The sequence below is a fragment of the Ambystoma mexicanum genome, chromosome 1p (assembly GCF_040938575.1).
Source record: "Ambystoma mexicanum isolate Mex_15411 chromosome 1p, UKY_AmexF1_1, whole genome shotgun sequence".
In the NCBI taxonomy this organism is placed as follows: domain Eukaryota; kingdom Metazoa; phylum Chordata; class Amphibia; order Caudata; family Ambystomatidae; genus Ambystoma; species Ambystoma mexicanum.
This window is the reverse complement of record NC_090921.1, coordinates 59,749,671-59,770,490: the sequence shown is the minus strand read 5'-3', so window position 1 is coordinate 59,770,490 and position 20,820 is coordinate 59,749,671.

Below are 20,820 nucleotides of genomic sequence, written 5' to 3'. Positions count from 1 at the left end.
GTCTGATGGGTAGACGTGAGGGGGGGACCAGTTCCTTGAAAATGGCAAACAATTCCTTGGACTGGGATTTTGCTTTGTCAATTCTGAGGTTGTAGGCAGCAGATTTAGCTGTGGCAATGGTGTTTTTATAATGCTTGGCAATTGTGAGGTATGACTCACATGTGGAGTCAGAGGGGCAAGATTGCCATTTGTTCTGGGCTTGCCTTTTGAGTGCTTTTAAGTCAAGTAGGACCTGGCTGTACCTGTCATGCCCCTTAGGAGGCACTGGTGCCTCTGGCATCGTTGAACCCGGAGGTATGTGGCACCCATTTTTGCTCCTAAAATGGCGGTACGATCTGCCTGCAGCAGTCTAGTCCATCAGGTCCCAGAAGGCAGTGTGGCTCTGTAAAGAATGAAGGGAGGGTCTGTACTTCTGCTCTCTATATGGTAGAGGAGAGGCACAGAGGACCCCAGCCAAGATTCTCTATTATTGGTACGTGGTCGAGCAATTAAGGCCTAGCTTCTCAGGAGGTGAGGCAGGCTGGTTCTTAAGTACAGTGTAGTCCCCAGGCCCCCACAAAGGAATGTCTACACACTGTTTTAGTTAAAACACAGCCTTTATATAATTAATATTCAAGGTTATGTACAATATCACGATAACTCACTTTGTACTCGGTTATCTATAATGGCAAAAATACAGTTCTACTTGGTACCACAGTTACTATTAGATATCTTTAAAGTGCATCAACTGTACGGTTAAATGTCACACAAATCAGTTTTTAAAGGAAACCAACTATAGATATAAGAGGAAAGCAGTTGGTTAGAACAATTGGCAAAATACTGGCCCTCCCACCTGGGCAACCTGTAGAATAAAGATATATCACAAGCCCAGTCCATATATTGGTCACACGAAGTATAACCCTCCCATCCGTGGTCGGGGCCAAGGCAGTATAGGCAAAGAGTAAAGAGTCTTTCCAATAGTTCAGCAACCCCAAAGTACTTGGCGTTGTAGAGTTCCTCATCAGGGAATCAACAGCCCTTCTTGAGTGCCCTCCCTTTAAGGCAGGAGTCACAGGTCATTGAAGTCCGACGGAGAATAGGGTGAACTACGGCGTTGAAGTGGCAGCTTCTTTCCTAACGGTGCTCATCGACGGGGAAGCGTAAACGTCCTGCAAGGAAGAGACGTACGGGACACGAACATGTCAATAGTTCTGGACCACAAAGAGTTTGAGAACTGTAGCCCTGCAAGGACTTTGCGTCGTCAGCGTCTCTGTGGTCTTTGGGTGGTGGGAAACCCACCGGCAGATACTCCTCTGCACCTCGACGGCCTGGGCTTCTCCGGCGGGATAAGACGGGCGGTGGTGCAGACGAGAGCGTCCTTGGATCAAATGTTCTTAGGTAAAGGGAGCACGGCGGCTCCAGTCTGCGAATGCGGTCAACGACGGTGATGGACAACAATGTCTGGGCACTTCTCCTTGTGATTCCGCGGCAGTCCCCATCTCCCGTCGATAGCCTGTCATAGGTCTGTCTACCACAGAGCTTTGGCAAAGATCAGCTGGTGCACAATGGTCCCTCGTAGCTTGCAAAGAGGGTGCCTAACCAGGTCCTCTCTGGGTCAGTCCTTGGAGACACAGCTGCTTTCAGATTGGTGAAGTAGAGCAGCAGCAAGACTTCTCTTCCAGCAGGGCGTCAAGGTTAAGCTTCAGTTTTACTGCAGTTACTCTTAGTAGTGAACTTCAGCGTCTGAACACGAATTCTAGCAGTGAGAGGCCCCCAGATATACTAGTTGATCTCCCATTTATTCTGCTGGGTCACACTCAGGCAACCAATCGGTCAGAAGGGCATTCATGCAGGCAGGCAGCCAATCAGGTGTATAGTGCATTCAGGCCATTCACTTCTCTCCAGACACTCACAAGTTATGTGCATTGGGACAAGTACCCATCCATTCAACACTCCACACTGCATTCATACCAGTTTCGGGCAGGGCTGTCTCAGTCATTGTGTCCAACACCAGAAACTATAAATCCACAACAAGAAGTGCATATTCGTCACACACTCCATTCACCCAGGTCCCACCCACAGGGTGTACCCACAACATACAGTCACTGGGAAGGCCTGGACTTCACAACACCACCATATATGGAACTTCCACCCAACAGCCGGTCAGGGGGAAGGGACAGAGGTAACAGGAAATAGAAAGCAGGAGGCCACAGGGGCCATCGTGCTTCCTATCAGGAATCAACTGATTCCAATGCCAAGGCTTGGGTATCCCAAAATGGAGGATACTCAGAGCACCTGTCAAATTCAGCATGGAACTGCCACCAGCCCATACCCTGCTCTGTTGGCCACACATAGGTGCCCAAAAACATACATAGGGGCGCAGGGTTGTACCCCCTCCCATGGGTGCCATAACCAAAAGAGAGCTGCACCGCCTGGAGTCCCACATGAACTCCGGGACGGAAAACACGACAGAACACATGATAAAAACAGTAAAGGACAAGGATCTGGAGGCCCTGTCCCTCCGATTCATTTCCAGCATCACAGGCTCCGCCCACTATACAGCACACAGCATACCTAGCTCTCTACACAACGCGCGGATACGTTGCTACTCTCCCATGTCAATGCTTCATAAATACGGACCTAGCCTTTTGTCTTTCTGTCCATCTTAAGATATCTATTGATGTTTAATGTCTGCTTTCTGTCACCTATTATCAGTACACATTGACTACCGCTCTCGGATCTAAAGTCTCCCCCCGGTTGCTATCGGAACAAACTCTTGTGTTTACACCGGCTCCTCCCATGTCACCTACGCACATCAGTTCCAACCTTTCCCCGACTGCCTCAGAGGTACGAAGGGTAGTGTCAGTCACTCTGTTTACGGCACCACACATAGATGCCTTCTAATCTCTGCTTCCTTCTCTTTTGTCAGCCAACACTTTATCGCGCCCACTCCCGACAGTCATTGGAATACTTCCACGATTCACAGCGCATTAGGTACATTATCAGCCGACAGAATTACATAATATTACTCCTCCTCATTAGCCTTTACTAAACATGCATTACTCTGGTAGCGATTCTATCCAGGGTTCGAGTTCCTTGATCTGCACGTGATAACTCACTACAGTCATCTGCAAGGGTGAATCTTGTCATATTCTCTTCCATTTTTCTTTCCCACTATATCTTTCTCTTTATTTACCGTGTCATTCTTATCTCTTAACTTAGACACCATGGATGAGCAAACTTCAAGATAGTCGCTACCCAGAAAACAGAAGTAGACGAACTTCTGTCCACACAGGGTTTATTCCCCGAAGGGTTTCCCTGGAGTCCTTCTCTCCGTCTGGGGTTTTTCTGCCACGGGTAGAGAGAGAAGGAGTTCAGGGGGATTCCTATAGCATCACATCTTCTGAGTTACTAGATGAGACACATTCAAGAGACCTATTCCGATGGTGAGTCCTTTACTAACGATTCTATCCTTGTAATAGGTTAATCTCAATGTATTAGATTATTAGAGTACCAGGAGTTGGCATGTGTAATACTTTTAGCTCTTTTTTTTCTCTAGTGGGGCAATGGCGTCTACCAATTCTTAAAAAGTGGTGTTGTAGAGCTCGGCCCGTTCAGTGGGGTTGTTGGAGAGTGGTAATGCTAATGCTGACGCTTCTAGGAGGGTGAGAATTCTGTCTTTGGTGGGCAGTTTTTTTGATCTAGCCATGGCCGCAGGAATAGGAGGTCTTTGTTGGGCAACTATTCTGGTACGTATGTGGAAATGCAGAAGATGATGGCAGTCCATGGGCATGGGGTGTTCGATCTTATGTCAACACCACAGTTGTGATCAACTAACCAGTCCAATATGCGTCCTTGGATGTGGGTTGGGGTGTCTACTTTTTGAATAAAGCCCAAATCAAGGGCAGCCTTAGCAAAGGCTTTACCTTTTTTGTCTTTTGCATTCTTGAAACCAAGATTGAAGTCACCTAGGAGAATGGCTCTGGTGTTGTTTTTGAGGTCACTACCTATGAGGTATAAGAGATTGGCTTGGAAGTCCAGAATGGGGCCTTGGGGGCGGTATACTAAGTGTAGCGTCTTGGTATCATTAGGAGAGGAGGAGATTTTTCCAGAGAGAACGTCAAAATGATCTCAAGAGGCAGACTTGATTTGTCTGGCTATGAGAGTTTCTTTGACAATAAGGGCAACCCCGCTACCCTTGTGCATAGATATGTCCCGGCGGAGGATAGTGTGTCCTGGTGGTGGGGATTGGCAGATGGCTGGTCCAGAGCCCTTCTGTAGCCAAGTTTCGGTGATAGCTAGTGCGTCAAGCTCCAGGTCAGTGATAAGGTCATGGATTTCTGTGGTGTGGGCTTGCATGGACATAGCACTGATGAGTGTAAATTGGATTTGAGTGGTAGAGTTGTTACTGGATTTAGGTTTGGTTGTGACAATGGGGCGCTCAGTGAATAACAAGTTCTCAGAGTAAAGATAGTTGTGGGTGAAGGCGCATCGGTACTTGTTCGTAGTGGAGGGTACAGTGAAGGAGCGGGATCCTAGTCTTTGGTTCCTTAAGTGTAAGGGTAGAGGGAGCATGTGTGCCTGAGGTCCTCGTGTTGGCTGAAGTGGGGGAGTTCCTCAGATCTGAGCTGAGCTGGCCTTCGTGGTGGCAAGGTATGGCTCACCTATAATGAGTGCAGGGGGGAAGCATTGGGGGGAATCCTTTGTATGTAGGGTGGGATGAGTGGTCCGGTAAGTGGGGTTGGGGCCATGTTGATGGCCAGTTGCATAGAATAGGCAGGTATTGGTGGATTAGTACACAATGGGCCTCATTCCAAGGTTGGTGCTAGTCATGGAGCTATTAGCGCCATGACTGGCACCATTACCGGTACTGTGTCCGCCCTTGTTCAATGGGGATTTACCGGTCTAGTCCGACCTTTGCGGGACCGGTAAGTCCCCATTGAAAATGTCAATCCTCATTCCCATTTGAGCCCCCATAGGGCTCAATCGGAAGGGGGAAGGCAGCGATAACGGTACTGTAAATTATGGTACCATAATTGACCACGGTATCCCTTTGCGGGTCCCGTCCTTAACGCCTGCTAAAACCAGGGACCTCGGAATAGGGCACAAAGGGATTACTGGCACTGGTGTCCTTACCGGTGCCCGGTATCCCTTTGCGTCCGGGTCGCAATAACCCCCAATGACTGGGCAAGTTCAGGCCCTAGCTCGGTAGGGCATCCAGGCAAAAACAAGTGAGTAGCTGGGCCAGTAGGGCTTAACCACAAATGCAGGCAATCACAATGACTGGGCAAGTTCAGGCGCTAGCAGGTTAGGGCATCCAGGCAAAAACAAGTGAGTAGCTGGGCCAGTAGGGCTTAACCACAAATGCAGGCAATCACAATGACTGGGCAAGTTCAGGCGCTAGCAGGTTAGGGCATCCAGGCAAAAACAAGTGAGTAGCTGGGCCAGTAGGGCTTAACCACAAAGGCAGGCAATCACAATGACTGGGCAAGTTCAGGCGCTAGCAGGTTAGGGCATACAGGCAAAAACAAGTGAGTAGCTGGGCCAGTAGGGCTTAACCACAAATGCAGGCAATCACAATGACTGGGCAAGTTCAGGCGCTAGCAGGTTAGGGCATACAGGCAAAAGCACAGTGAGTAGCTGGGCCAGTAGGGCTTAATCACAAATGCATGCTATCACAATGACTGGGCAAGTTCAGGCGCTAGCAGGTTAGGGCATAGGGCATACAGGCAAAAACACAGTGAGTAGCTGGGCCGATGGGGCTTACTGGCAGGTAGACACAAACAGTGTGTGTGACTTTTTAGGGAGATATAGGGCAAACTATTCCGCTGTTAAAGTATCTGGCAGGCATTGTAACTTATGTCGCAGAGGCACGCATGACCTTACTGTCGTATGCCGCATGATAGGTATTAGCTTGGATAGAAGTTTCCAGGGCGAGGCGGTCGTGGAGGTAGACAATGATGGCAAGCAGCTATTCTCCCAGGCAATGGCCATGCACAGACAGGCCTGTGCCTTTACTGGGTGCCTTCATGTCATACAGCATGAAATAACAGTTTCAATTGGTTGGCCCACATGCACAGCATACTCTCTAGGTGATGTCAGGCTACAAATTGGCTGCTGTGTCTGAGTCGATCAGATGGCACGTGGGTCAGCTGAGCTCATCTCTGCGGTGAAGGTCAGTTCAAAGGGGTGTTACATATCTATCTATCTCGCTCTAAGCTAGCATAACAGGAACTGATGGCATGAGACAAAAGACAGGCATACAATTCTAGCATGAATGGGGTCATTTCAGAACCCATTGGCAGATATATCGGCATTCCAACCCCTGTACCCAGAGGATCATAAAACACAGTGGCCCACACTCGAGCGTCTGCCTCAGTGGTTTTGATCTACCTGATGCCTCATGATACAGGTAGACATGTGTTAGCTTTAGAAAGTATATATGGGTGTCTGGGGTAAAGGCTATGTGGGCGTCCCCATCTTGTCACTACGTGGGGTCAGATGCGTATCTGTATCAAAGATCAGAGGGCAATGGGCCCAGTGGACTGTGGCCTGGCGGGTGAGGGTTGGGAGTGCATGCGCTGGTTTGTGGAGCTGGATGGGCATACAAGCTGGAGATAGTAAGGAGGTCAGTATAAAAGGATTAGTCTTAGGGTTTGGAATAGTAGCATAATTTGGTGCTAAAACGCTATGACCTCCTTCTATCACACCTGGTTGAACACCTGTTACTAACGTGTGGGATGATTTTTCATGCAGAAAAGCTAAATCATTTATTATCCCATTAACAGTATTAGGCACTAAAAGATATGTTTCACAAGTGACGCTTGATATCGGTTTATAATCAGCACCTGCACATTTAGCTCTGATTGAAACCGTCATACCCAGCATAGGCACAAAATCTTCAATAAAATTCCTCTTCTCTGCTGTGCCCTTTAATACAGCTCGAACCACACGTAGTTCGAACTCTGTTACATCACGACCTCTGTCCATTGAGTCAAGAATCTGAGTCAACGCTGTGAAAGAAAAAGCATCAATTGCTTGTGCATCCAAAGGCACATGGGTTGGAGACGAAGATGAAGTTCACTGTTCATGAGAGTGCTTTGGTGCCTTTTGGGACTTAGGAGATGAGCAATTAGCGAAATCAGGATCCGGTTGATCAAAAGACTTCTGTGCATCAGCGCAGTTTATAGAACTTAAGGGGTGCAAAGGGGAGTCCTCATCCCACCGAAAGGGCACTGGTGTAAAGGTCTGAATAGCTGGACCTCCCCCCGGTTGCGATCAAGACAAGACGAATATCCTTGCTTCAGCAGTGTAGAGACCCCCAGGGAAAGGCAAACCCTTTTTGCCAATGCAGAAGACATAATGGGAGCCAGAATTGAAACATCCGATATAAGATTAGAATTATGCGGGTCAGCATGAGTAAGGGAGCAAATTATTTCGTTAGGTTTCGAAGCACCATTGCACCCTGACACTGTCGAAGGGTACAAACCCACCCTATCATTAGCAGGAGATAAGTTGAGCTGTGACTGCAAGGGGACACTTGACTGACCCGAGTTTACAGTGGCAGGCACCTCCTCCTGAGCGCCCTCTAGCATAGGAGGCGGAGGGGCAGCCTTTCCGTCAACATCAAGTGGCTCCATAGACTCGAGTGACAAACCCAAAGGTTTCCTGCTGCGTAAGCCTCGCATAATAATAGACAAGTTGAAGAGGTGTACCCTACAACGAGGGTCAAGTCGAGGAAAGCTTATTTCTGATCCGAAATGATACCAGTCAGCCACACCTCATAAGCACTAAAACTAAAACAACGGTAACCACAGGAACACGGAGCACACAGTGCACGCCGCGCACTCCGCATGTTCTGGAGGTGTTAAGCTCTGCCTCCTAGCAGCATCTTGACAGCAGAAACAGTAGAAAGACTCTTGGCTGTTCACAAGCTCAATGGAGAAAAGAGCCAGAGCACAAGCACAGAGTCACAACAGAAACACACAGCACACACACAATTGCCAACCAGATCTCCCAGTGATCCCATTTAAGGATGAAACAACATACGGGACGAGATCAATGCCTGATGCACCATGTCTGGTAAATACATATGTGAGAATAAAACACAGTATAATTAGGAAAAAAGTTAAGTGTTCAAACATTGACGCAACTCCCTCCGAAAACTGGTGAAAAAGACAAGTACATATACATACGTAAAATGCTATTTACTTTGCAAGTTCACTAGGATAATTTAGCAAAGAATAAGTCATAGATAATGGCAAACGTTATACATTCAGTCAATACAGTAAAGGGTCAACAAAGGACCATCTCACACCTAAAAGGAAGGCACATTTCTAAACATACATTTTTCTTTGGATATCTGTACATTAGGCAATCCGCATGTGCCATCCTTATGCTAAGACCCAGCTAAAACTCTGTGCAGGAAAGGAAAGATCACTACAAGTCTGGCCCTGGTCCCCTAATGGAAGGACTGATGTCGCAGCCATTGTTTTTCTCACATTCCGCTACTGAAGCTATCCCAATCAGTATTTATGGTTTAATGGTACAAACACTTCCTTACGGTGAGGGCTGTGGAAAAAGAAACGCACACCAAGGTCAGTGGCCTTCAGGTGATTCAAGCATGCAATCCTTTTACAAGAAACATATGTGTCATCTATAAAGATATGTGGGTGGCTAAGTGTTCTGGCGTGCAGACAAGGCGTGCAGACAAGGATTGGCAAGGACTCCATTTGCCTTCATCGTCAGGATATGTGGGACGCTTCTCCTTTAAGCTGCTCTTCTTTAAATTGAAAAGCCTCCCGAGAACGTGAAGCATTCGCGAAGTATGGGGCTAAGTGTTCTGGCGTGCAGACAAGGCGTGCAAATGGTATCCAGTAATTTTATTGCATACAAAACAGAGTGGTACATTTGAGAGCGGACCAAAACACAGAAAAACAGTGCAAACATGAATTCAATAAATAAAGGCTAGTGGGGTAAGCGGTTAAAATGGGTTGGGATGGGGTTGGTGTGGCGGGGACCCCCCAAATGCAGACAAGGGTTTGCGAGGACTACATTTGCTTTCATCATCAGGCTTTGCGGGACAATGCTCCTTTAAGCTGCTCATCTTTAAAAGCCACGCGAGAACGACAAGCATTCGCAAAGTGTGTGGCTAAGTGTTCTGGTATGTTCAGGAGTGTCGAGGGCGTCGTGAGCCAGCATCCTAGATATACCATCTGTTTCTCTGTTTTGTTCCTGTTACTCTGCCGTTTGGATCCAGCAGCCTCTGTGCTTCTGGAGAGAAGTGTTGACTGCTGCCTGCTGCAGCTCTTACAGTTAGTCCCTGTTAACCTTTGTCGATAATAACTTTTGAGAGAGGCACCTCTCAACTTACCTTTTATGACTCTCCGGGAGTGTGACTTCGGTATAGAAGTACCCATTTCATAGCCGGGCTGGTTTTTGCTGGCTCAAAGAAGTGACTCTAGAATGTTCCTCCAGAGTGACTCATTGATTTCTACGGAGTCGCTTGCCCCTTCCCTCCCAATCTCAGACAGGGACATGTTGCTTGCGGTTTCAATTCCTCTTCTGCACTCACCAATTGCACCCTCAGAAAGCAAACTTATGGGCACTGTCCCGAATGATATTGAGCCTTGCCCAATGGGTACTACTTTGGTAAATAATTGGAGTGATCATTGCATCACTCAAGCAAAAATGAATACATCTGTTCCCATTATAGGGAAAAACGGGGTCACATATTGAAGCACTGCGACCAGTTGCTCTTGAAACAACACTGCAGGACAAAGCCCATTTCCTGGAAATCAATGGATCTAGAATCTTCTTTTTCCTCCTTCTCCTCGGCTTCTACATTTTTACCAAACAGGCAGCTCTCCACGGCCCTCAAACATACAACTGGCCCGGTTGAATTCTCTGTCCCAGAAGCATTGGGTGAAATTAACCAAGTCTTGGCACTACTTGCTTCTTTGTAGTAAATTAACGCAGAAACCAAATCAAATGCGATTGCAAGCAAAACTATGTCACTCAAATAGCTGAACATTCTGGAATAGCTCTAAAATCTGTTAATTTGGTTGATGTAATCAAATCAGTGAAGTCTCACCAAATTGGTTTAGGTTTGCTTCAACAGGACACACAGTCGTCCAGCGTTTTGCCCAATATAAGGGTGCCCTCTCCCTCTTGCTCTTTGCAGTCTGTTTCAGCAGATTAATGTTCACAATCTGTAATCTTGACATCTGTTTCTGGACCTATCTTTGATTCGAGTGGGCCAGAGGGTCACAGACTCCCTGAATAAATGCCTGCCTATAGTGGAATGCCTTAACTAGGGAGGTGCACAACCCCTAAAAAAAAAAAAAAAAACTATTATTGACCACTAATGTAGCTGCCATTGGTTCTCAGGCAACTTAATTAAGTTGCAAACGGCTAAGGAAAACCAAAATACTGAGGTCATGGGTAAATCAAGGTCTTTTGCTCTTGACCCTGCTGTGTTGAAGTCCTGTATGGTACAAAGTGATCTGGGAGTGGGAAGGGGTTTGTGAATTGGGGCGGGTTGAGCTAAACCTAATCGCTTGATGTATGTTTCACTGGTTTCCAATAAACCTTGCTCTGGGCCTGCCCTTGGACTTGGTGGGCCAAATCAGTTACCCTGTGCGGGTTTAGTGCAAATACTCTCCCAACCCTTATGTGGAGTTTTGACTAGGCCTGATTATCCATCTTCTTGTCCCGCTCTGACCCCTAACCCATTTGCCTCTCAGCAAGCTCTGGATACTGGGCATATTGCTCTCTCCCAGAATGTTGAAACTCATTCTTCTTCTTATTCCTCTGCTGCGGCTGAAGTATTGAGGGCCTGGAACGCCCTCTCACTGAATGGAGATCAGTCTCAGGCACCCTCGTCAGTTTCAAACCCCTCCAGCAACTTGCATACAATGAGCTCCTACATGGGCCAGAGGGATCAGCTTTAGTCATTAAACCCCTCACTGAGCACCACCCCTCTGAGAAGTCTTCTTTTGGCTACCTTGAGAGACCCCACAATAATCCAGTTCATCTAAAATCTGCCCAATCGGGTTGAGAGTGGGTACAGTTGACTTGCTGAGGCGACCTCTTGGTCTATATGCATGCATTGAAAGGATTAAGAGAAGGTGACGACTTGGGACAGGAATCCACGCTGTCGACTTCGCTTCAGGAGATGCCCTCAATTCAGTTGTCGTTCATACTTGAGTGTGTATACCTGAAAACGGGCAGGTCTCCCTGAACCGTTCCACCATACTGAGGTTGTTACGTTCACTTCCAGTCCTTGCCTTGATTTGCTCATCTGATATTGAACGAGTTTTCTTCTGTGATCGGCAACATACCGGTTGCGTTGTACTATCCTTAAAATAAAAGTTAGTATGGGTCCTATTACTTAAGGGTGTTAGATGCCACCAGATTGAGGGGCTTTGATCTTACCCTACATTATCCTCCTACCCCTCTGGTATCTCTTCACTTGGTAGGTGAGAAGTCTTTGTCAGCCATGGTTGAAGCCTTGTGTAAAGAAAGTGAGCATTTAAGAAGTGTGCTGGGTTCAGGAAGGTTGGCCTCTGGGTTTCCATTACAGGATGCACAATTCCTATCAAAACCTCCACTCACATCCCTAACATTGAACCCATTCATAACAGAAGCAGTTGAAAGCAGACTTTCAACTGCTTCTGTTGTCATGGAACACTAGGGAGCACAGGACTCTTCTCTCAGATATTGGAGTGCGCACTTTTCTCACTGTACTTGGTTTCCAAGAGACCTGGCTCACCCAATGCCCAGCCCTGGATGATTATCAAATTGCGCTCCAGCCAGCACGGAAGGGTTTGTTGGGTAGGCCTTTTGGTGGTTTGGTGACACTGGTTAAGTCATCAAGTCCATTATCCACTGCGTCTTCCATAGCCACAAACTTTGGCATTTTGGCTACCCACCTTGAAATTCGACTGGACATAGGCTGAGAAATCTTGCTGTTTAATATATATTGGTACAGTGGCGTATGCCCGCTTGAATCTTTTGTTGCTCAGATTGTTGATGACGCCAATAAATGGCTGGCTGACCATGAGAACGGGCAGCTTATTTTGTTGGGGGATTTGAATGCGTGTTGTGTCAGTATGGGAAAGTCTGCACCCACAATGTAACTGGGTTGGGTTTGATAATGCTCCAGGGATCAGTTCAATGTGATGACCCCAGCATGCCCACTTGGTTCAATGGTTTGATTCGCTCCACTTTAGACTATATCTACGTGTCAACTCCTCTATTTGAAAGATGTCATCAGTTGTTGATTTGTGACAACTCGTATAGTGATCACAATTACCTCTCTGCATCCTTTTTGTTTCCAACTGTGTCCTCTTTCCTCCCCGAACCCTTTAGCTGCAATATGATCATTAATCCGCCTGGTAATTGGATAAACTGTAATCCTAAGAGTGTAACGAACGTTAACACGATTGCTTCTTCCATCCTAAGTACATCTCGTATGGAATGGTAATTCAAGGTTTTTGGAGATCAGAAATGAGGGGACTTTGTCGCTGATCTGCTGGATAGGGGTCTTGCTCAAGGGACTACCCAGAATAAAATATCTCCGTTCCATAGGCATGTGTTAGGGAGAATTCTCATTCTATGGCTAATTTCCCTTACCTATAGAGTCCTCTCCCTGCAGCTTTGCTGGATTTGAAGGGTTTGTTTTTTCTCCTGCTAAAAGTGAGACTCTTTTTCCCACTCTTTTCATGTTCTCTATGTGTGTTCTAGGCTATTTATTGACTCTAATGTCTATGGGGTTTTTCTCACCCTCATAGGAACCATCTTTATGCACATGTGTTACACAGCACCCTCCGTGCAGTAACCCAGGGGTGTCGTAGCGACCCCCAAACATAGACTCCATACCCTGGGACTGACTACTGTCTCCCTGGGCATGTAAAGTCCCCATTGACTTTCAACTAGTCAATATTTATGAACTAAACCAGTACAACCCATCTTACTATGGAAGTACTGGAAAGGGTTAATAGTTTTTCCCTGGTATTTATTTTCGAGAGGGTACTGTACAGTCCCTCTCTCAAAAGTTTGTGGCTGGTGGCAGTGGTTACTACCAAAAATATTCAACTGCGAATATTTCCCTATGGGATTTTCCCATTGTTCGAGGCTACCACATTTACTGACAGCCTCTAATATACCGCCGGTTTATTTTTATATTAACTTTACTCAAGTAGGTTTTATTTGCCATAACTTTTATATACATTCTTTCTTGTGTCTTTCTCTAAGATCCTAAACCAGGTCGGAGATCCTTTGTTCGTTCTTTTGTCAGGCTTCTGCCAAGAAGCCCTCCTTTTGGCGCCACTGAGTCTGGGGTGGACCCATTGTGTGGGAGGGGGAGTAGGACCCCTGGACAGGGTTGCCTCAGCCACCCATGTTGCACTCTGCTCTGATAGGTTGGAGGGTCTACCCCAGGATGACCACTCCACTGTGTGAGTGACAGCTAGGCTGTATAGATGGGGATCTTTTTGCATAAAAGCAGGGTCCTGAGGACTGGAAGAGTAAGACGTCGCCACTGGAACTAAGAACCCAAAGAGGAGAGAAGCCTTGGTCTCCACACCAAAACGAACATCAAAATTCAGTTAGATGCTGATGGCTCTCTATCACACCACATCACAACATTGCATGGGGTAAGGCAGGGATGTGTACTGGTTGCCTGTGTATTCTGTCTGTATTTCTCTGACATAGTGGTTCCTTTGACTAAGGCTGCTCTGGCTTCTCCTCGATTAGACACGCTGAATGTACCCTACCTCGCATACACAGATGATTTTGCTATTTGATACAACCTGCAGGGGCCTTCAGCGTCTCTTAAATACATTCCTGGCTTTCACCTCTTATAACAATCTGCACATTAATTCATCTAATACAAAGGTCCTTACCTGTGCTGTTAAGAAGAAAGACATAGCCTTGGGGTACTCATTTTATGTAGATCAGGTTCAGCTGGAGAGAGGGGAACATTTTACTTATTTGGGCTTTTCCATCTCAGCTCACAAATCCAAATTGGGTTTGAGGAAAGGGTTGCTCACCGCAGGAGTTACCATGGGAAATCAGTTAATATGAGTAGACCTAAAATATGGCAAGTTTTCTATTCTCCTAGCTATCACATTTTATGAGGGGAAATTAATCCCCAAACTATTGCATAGTATTGAGCTTTTGCCTGACTGGGAATGCAACATCCTTACTGTTGTTGAAGGAAACCTATGGAGACAAGTTTTCATGTATCGAAAGGCCATCCAATCTCGATCATTCGCTATGATCTTGGGCTCCTCTCTTTCAAATGTAAAGCACAGTGGAGGCTTTTGGCTCTCTACTATAAATTGTGTTCCTCTGAATTAGAGCTGTGCCTATTCACTGATTTGAAGACGATTAAAGCAAATGCTAAGATCTATTTTTTACCTCTTTTACCAAGGCCCTTTCTTCCATTCTCTTGGGTCTGGACTTGTCGGTTGTAGATTTACTTGGAAATCCTGAAAGAGTAAAATCTCTTTTATAAAAGCAGGACTGGGCTTTTACATTGTATGCTATACACTCTTAACAATCTTTGTCTCATCTAAAATTTGATTATAAGAAAGTCAAAATCACTGCTCCCTTTCTATCAATGTATCCCCATCCAATGGTTAGGCGATCGTTTGTCCGTTTTAGAAGGAATTTGTTTCCGACACAGGAATTTCTGGCCCGTTTTAATGATCATTCTCAATTGTCCACTCTTTGTCGCTTTTGTAATCACCCTTTAAGTGTTGAAACCCTAGAACATCTGATTGTACACTGTCCCGAGTTGAATGGAAAGCGAGAAGTATGCTTTAAGAACTATACGATTCTCTGAAAAACTGAGGACAGACGTCCCTTTTGGCATTTGTGTCAGGCAGGTCGGTTTACGTCAACTGTGTTAGCTTTGTGGGGGTTCTAACTTCATTGAAGCTTGAATGAACTCAGAGTCTCTTTTGCACTTCATAGTGCACAATTTAAACATATCATTTGAAGTTTTATATTGCAAATGAAATTATTGTATGCAGTCTTACTGTTCATTGTATGCCCCATGTTGCTTTTATACCCATTTTTAAGCTCTTGTCAAAGGTTTGAAAATAAACAAATGACAATAAATGAAATAAATACATAAATAAACAGCCAGGAATAGAAGCCCTCCCCTCGTTCCCCAAGGGGAATGGGTTCCACAGCTCTGAGGTCCAGCAGTTTCTGAACCTCGGCTTTTAGGGAGGATGACCCCGACTGTTGGAAAGGAGGGTTGAAGGGTGGGGTAGGAGGTAAGGGTAAGCGGAAGCCCGTCTGAGCGACTGAAAAGATCCACCTGTCCTCGGTGATGGTCTGCCACGCCTCCCAATGAGACGCAATGTGACCTCCCTCCGGCATCTCGTGCGAACACAGAGAACCCTAATTTGGCAGGCTTCTCAGTGGTGTTACCACCTGAACCTGAGGAGGAGGCTGAAGAGCGTGAAAAAAACTGAGTCCGTTGTTGCCTCCGGTGAGAATTACCCAAAGGGGTATCCACTTTGCAGGATTTCCGATCTAGGAACCCCCTGAAACCAGAGGAGGGCCAGCTTTGCGACAACAGTCTCTGGGTCCTAAAAGGAGTTTTAACCAGAACGGACAAGGACTTGGCTGTCTGGGTGCTGTCTTTCGTTTTGGTCAGCTCCACATCCGTTGAGGAATGAAAAAGCTCCTTACCATCAAACAGCAGGTCCAACACCTTGTCCTGAACCTCCTTTGAGAACTTGGTGGCATGCAACCAAGCCTGTCGGTAGGTATCAACTCCCAACATAAGGCCCGAGCCGAAGTGTCCACGTGATGAGCCGTGGCCTCCAGCAGATCCTGGGTCAACACCCTGGCATCCGACAATCCCACCTTAAAGTCCTCCAGCTTTTCAACCGGAATGAACTCCTTGAACTCCGACAGACCTTTCCACATTTTCATATTCGCCCCCGCTAACATCAGTCTGCATTGGCCTGTAGGAGTGGCATGGCCGAGTTAGCAAAAATCTTCCTCCCAAGGTAGTCGACGAGCTTGTCCTCTTTCTCCAGGACCTGAGTAGCCGTCATGGAAGAGGATGCTGCAGGCCTGGACTGTAAAGTGGACAAAAAGTCCCGAGTGTGGCTTTTCCCAGACTCTACGGACCTTGGCCAAAAAGTCGTTCTGCAAGAACAGGCCAGTACGCTTCAAAGGAGATAAGGTGAACGCCCCCGAAAGTACGCCCTCCTGTGGAGCGGGTGCCTCGGATACTGAAACATCCAATAGACACATCATGTCCAGCACCCGGTCGTGGAAAGCTCAAATAGAGCGGGGCTGTTCTTCGCTGTCCTGATCACCCTGCACATCATCCGACAGGTCAGGGTCCTGCTGAACTACATCGGAAACAGCCTTGTCCACTAGGGACAACGGAGGCAAGGGTGGAAGGGGAGGGGGAGGCACTGTAGGCAAGGGCAGCGCCGGCGGAACCACCGGAGAGTCGGGTGGAGCCGGAGGCACAGGCAGGCATATCTCCCTAAAAAGAACATTGAAATACTCCCTCATGGGGTCGGTACGCATGAGTGTCTGAAACTTGCCAAAAAAAGGCGTCCTACGGAGAAGGCTTCGGAGCTGCCAGAGGAGGCCTCTCATGAGGAGGATCATTCCAGGGACGCAGAGGGGAGGGCTACCAAACCAGCCCATCCGTAGAGGTGTCCACATAAATCAAGAGTGCCAAACCCGCAGGTAGTGAGATGTTGTGCGGCAGGAGCATCCAAGCATTCCAGTCGTAAGCTGGACAAAATGGATGCGCACAAGGAACCTTATGTTCACCCACAGAACCAATCCCCACACCTGAAGTTGATGGCGTAGTAGTAGGGGAAGCACCCAAAATGGCGGCTGTGGTCGAGGCGGGAACGGCCGCCATTTTGCCGTCACCTGAGGGGAACTGCGGCACATGTGCAAGTGAGGCAGGGTTCCCCCCAGGTGGATCAGGGGTCTTCATTTTAGCCTTTACACAGGGAACCTCAGCCGAGCCGGTGCTATGCGGCCTGGAATGTTTCTGCGACATACCAATAGCCAAACTAGCCTTCACAGGAAGGACCTCGGCACTGCCGGTAAATGAGGAACTTGGGATCTAAAACTCATTCCTTGCCCCCTCAATGGTTCTGGCATTGCCACAAGAGCGGGAACGGTGAGAAAAACCTTTCACCGATAAGGCCTTCTCTGGCCTCTCAGAACTGTTGGTAACCTTAGCCTCTGTACGAGGGACCTCGGACCCGAGTGCGGTAGAAGCCTTCACAGCGGGCCTCGAACATACGTTCGGTTTTACCAAGCTGAGCCGAGGCCTCGGGGCACACCCCGGTACTTTTGAGGGAAGCTGATAAGGAGTGCTCGGAGCGAGCTCCGGTATCCCACGACTCAGTAGAACTAGGTCTACACGCAGCCCCCACAGGAGGGGACTCGGATTGTAATCCGGTGTCCACAGGCCCCTTACGGAGACCCTCCAAGAAAAGTCTGGTACACTTTTTAGGCCCAGAAGGCACCTCAGGGCAAGCCCCAGTAACAGAGCGGTCGATGCTCCTCCCAGACCGGGAAGACCCCGGAAAGGAGTCTCCCAGCTGTGGTGCTCTAAAAAGTACTTACCGGGTGTTTCTTCTTTTTGTCGATGAAGGATTGAAAATGCGTAGGAGGAGGGCGCTGAAACACCTCCTCCCACTGCTCTAATCGACGCTGAAGGGCCCCGACCGAAAGTGAATCACAATAGAAACAGGAGTCCCAACGGTTATCGGGACCCAAGCACTCTAAACAAAGAGGATGGGGGTCTGCCCTCGCGAAGCACCGCTGACACGAAGTACAATTTGGAAAGTCTAGTTTAAACGACATAGACAAACTACTACGCGATCGCTAGCGAGAGCCAGTGAGGAAGAAGAAAGGAAGAAATGATTCCGTCCGCTGATGCAAGTGCGTCCAGTACCGACGAGCGGAGAAAAGGACTGATGGGCGATGCGCATGGCGGAGCTAACGTGGGCAGGGTTACGTCCGCGTGCCGTACCCCCATAGAAATAGAGGAATGACTAAAACTCCAATAGGACGGAGGAATGTCCCCTACGTATGGAAGAAAGGGGACGGGACGTAGGAGTAAAACCAGCTGCATACACATTGTTATAAATAGAAAATATATTGAATTCCTAAAATGACCAAATACTATTATAATTGTATTTTTTTAAACCTTGCTTCTTTTATGAATTACAGTTATAATATCTATCCATCATTTCATTAAAGGAATTGTGAATGAATATCGCTTTCCAGCTAATCAGCAAGACCAGAATTGATCAGACGTAATCATTTCAGAAAGATGAACATGATGGAGCTGACAGCATCTGGGTTTGTAAAAGAGGAAAGGGTTGAGGCACATACTCGGTCAACATTGCCTGCAATATAAAGGATGTTACAGTCCCAGCCCCATTCCTTAGCTGTGTTTAGATGTTCCTTCAATGCTGCATATTGCGATTTCCAATCTCACTTCAACTTGGCCCACCTGCACCGAGGCTGATTGCCTCTCCCTCCGTCCTAAATGCCAATCCCGGGAGCTGGCTGGCGAAGGAGCCGGGCCTCTCAAAGGCCCACTGTATAGCGTGGCCATGCTCGCCTACCAGTCGCCCCAAATGAAGGCAGAGTACACTTGAGCCCCTAAGAAACTCCCAGCCACAGGAACGTTGGAGTCAGCAATAGGGCAAAGTTGCTGTCATTTATTAGCAAATAAACATAACAGGGATTACACCAGAAAAACAAGGTTCATCTAGAGCTCTCACGATTCTAAACACGTGTCACCTGGTTTTATTCTGGTGTGACATCACAAATCCATGTTCCCTCCTGGAAACCTATCAGACATTTTCCTTGGTAAGTTTGGGCAAGATACATATAAAGTATAGGTTAGTTTAGGAATTGGCTGGCCATGTCCAGTGGCTCCTCCTAGTACCACTTCTACTAGTACCCATCTACAATGTTGCACAGTCGCCAAAAGACCATTGGCTCTTGCAACGAATTACATCCTCATGCTAAAGGTGAATTTGGATTGGGCAAAATGTATTCTCACAGCGCTGGTACCCAAGACAGTTCTCAGACTGAGTGTACCTCTTCAAAGTAATGACAAAGAACATGGAGGTGTGACGCATTCTATAATGGTGTCATTGCCTGATCAACCAAGCCGTGAGAGTGCAGTCAGTTAAAGAGTCAAATGCAACACTTGTATCTACTCTCTGGTAACAGTCTTCCCCATCTGGGTCACATTTTTCGAGACCGCAAAATTAAGCCCTTTTGTCTGTAATTATGAGGACTTTAGCCTGAATTTCTGCAGGTGGCCCACTTTCTCAATAGCTGGAATTTTCCTGCTCCCGCTCTGTCCTTGGCTGGGTGTCCTGTTTCTGCTTGCCCACAGCTGCGGCGATCATGTCAGCTTGTCTCTGTTTCCTGAATGTTCCTCTCCTTTCTTGTTCGTTTCAGAGGCCTATAACTATTTCTTATGGCTTCTCCATGTTAGTGGCAGTTAAGGCATATGCAAGCTAATATATGAATTATCTGCATCTTGCGGTTTCAGCATTGGTGAATGATATGTGTATAGAGATATGTATGTGTGTTCGTCTTCTGCCTAAGTGGGTTATAAGCATGTGCTTCATTCCTATAGGCAATAAACTAGTGAAGGTCTTTGTAGCTAGACTATGGCCTATGATGTCACGACCTAAGCACCCGCCGCGGGAGGAGTTCAACCTGCTTACTGCCGCCCCTGACGTCAAGATCCACCGTGGCCACGCCCCACACTCCCAGACAGGCTGCGTGCCTTCCCAATCACGAGCTGGGATCCCAGGTGGACCTGACACCGACCATATGGATCAACTCGATTAGAGGTCACCCACAAATACCACCATCATTAGAGATGACATGACGACATAGCTGGCGGACAGGAACACACGTGCCACCAAGCACATGGATCAGACACCAATCCACATGAAGAACATACTCAGTGCTATTACGTAGAGGACAACTAACACTCACATACGCATTGTTGTTATTTTTCACTTAGGCCAACTACAGCACCGTAGAAATGCAAGACGCCAGAAGAGCTTGTGTACAGACGCTTCCTTGCCACTAAAACCATGTAGATGTAACCCTGTATATGACACGCACACTAGCTAATAGTCAGACCTGTCCATTGCCCACTACTGACACATAGTCATACTTTATTGACAGCACCAGGTACACTGCGAGCTGGGAACAACGATGGTCCCAGGCTTTGGGGCTCGCGGGTGGACCAATCAGAACACGAGGGGCTCACTATTGACGCCATTATAGTTTAGACAATCACTAATTGTCCAATTCTCTTGTAGCAACTATTAGGGACGGCCCAAGCGTACCACCTGACCCTTTCTTCACCACTAACATTTTCCTCTATATGTGAATATACTGACCCTACCACTCGGGGAGCCAACCCGAGATGGCGTTAGGTTTTGGGGCTAGACCCATAATAGCGAAGCTACTGTGCTACCGAGACAGATACCACATACTTTGCCTGGCACGAGAGAAAGGAGAACTCAGACTAGAATCGCACCCCTTTAGAATCGTCCCGGACTTCTCAACCAGAGTGCAACAGGAGAGACGCCAGTTTATTGGAGTAAAGAAAATGCTAACAGAGAGAAATGATTCCTATGCAATCTTATTTCCAGCACGCCTCAAGTTCACCTTCAAAAATAATCTTTATTTCTTTCCAGTGCCTGGGAAAGCGGTGAAATTTATTGAGGCCCTAATTTCACTGCACAATCCTGCAGACGATTTAATGGACAACGACTGAACAGG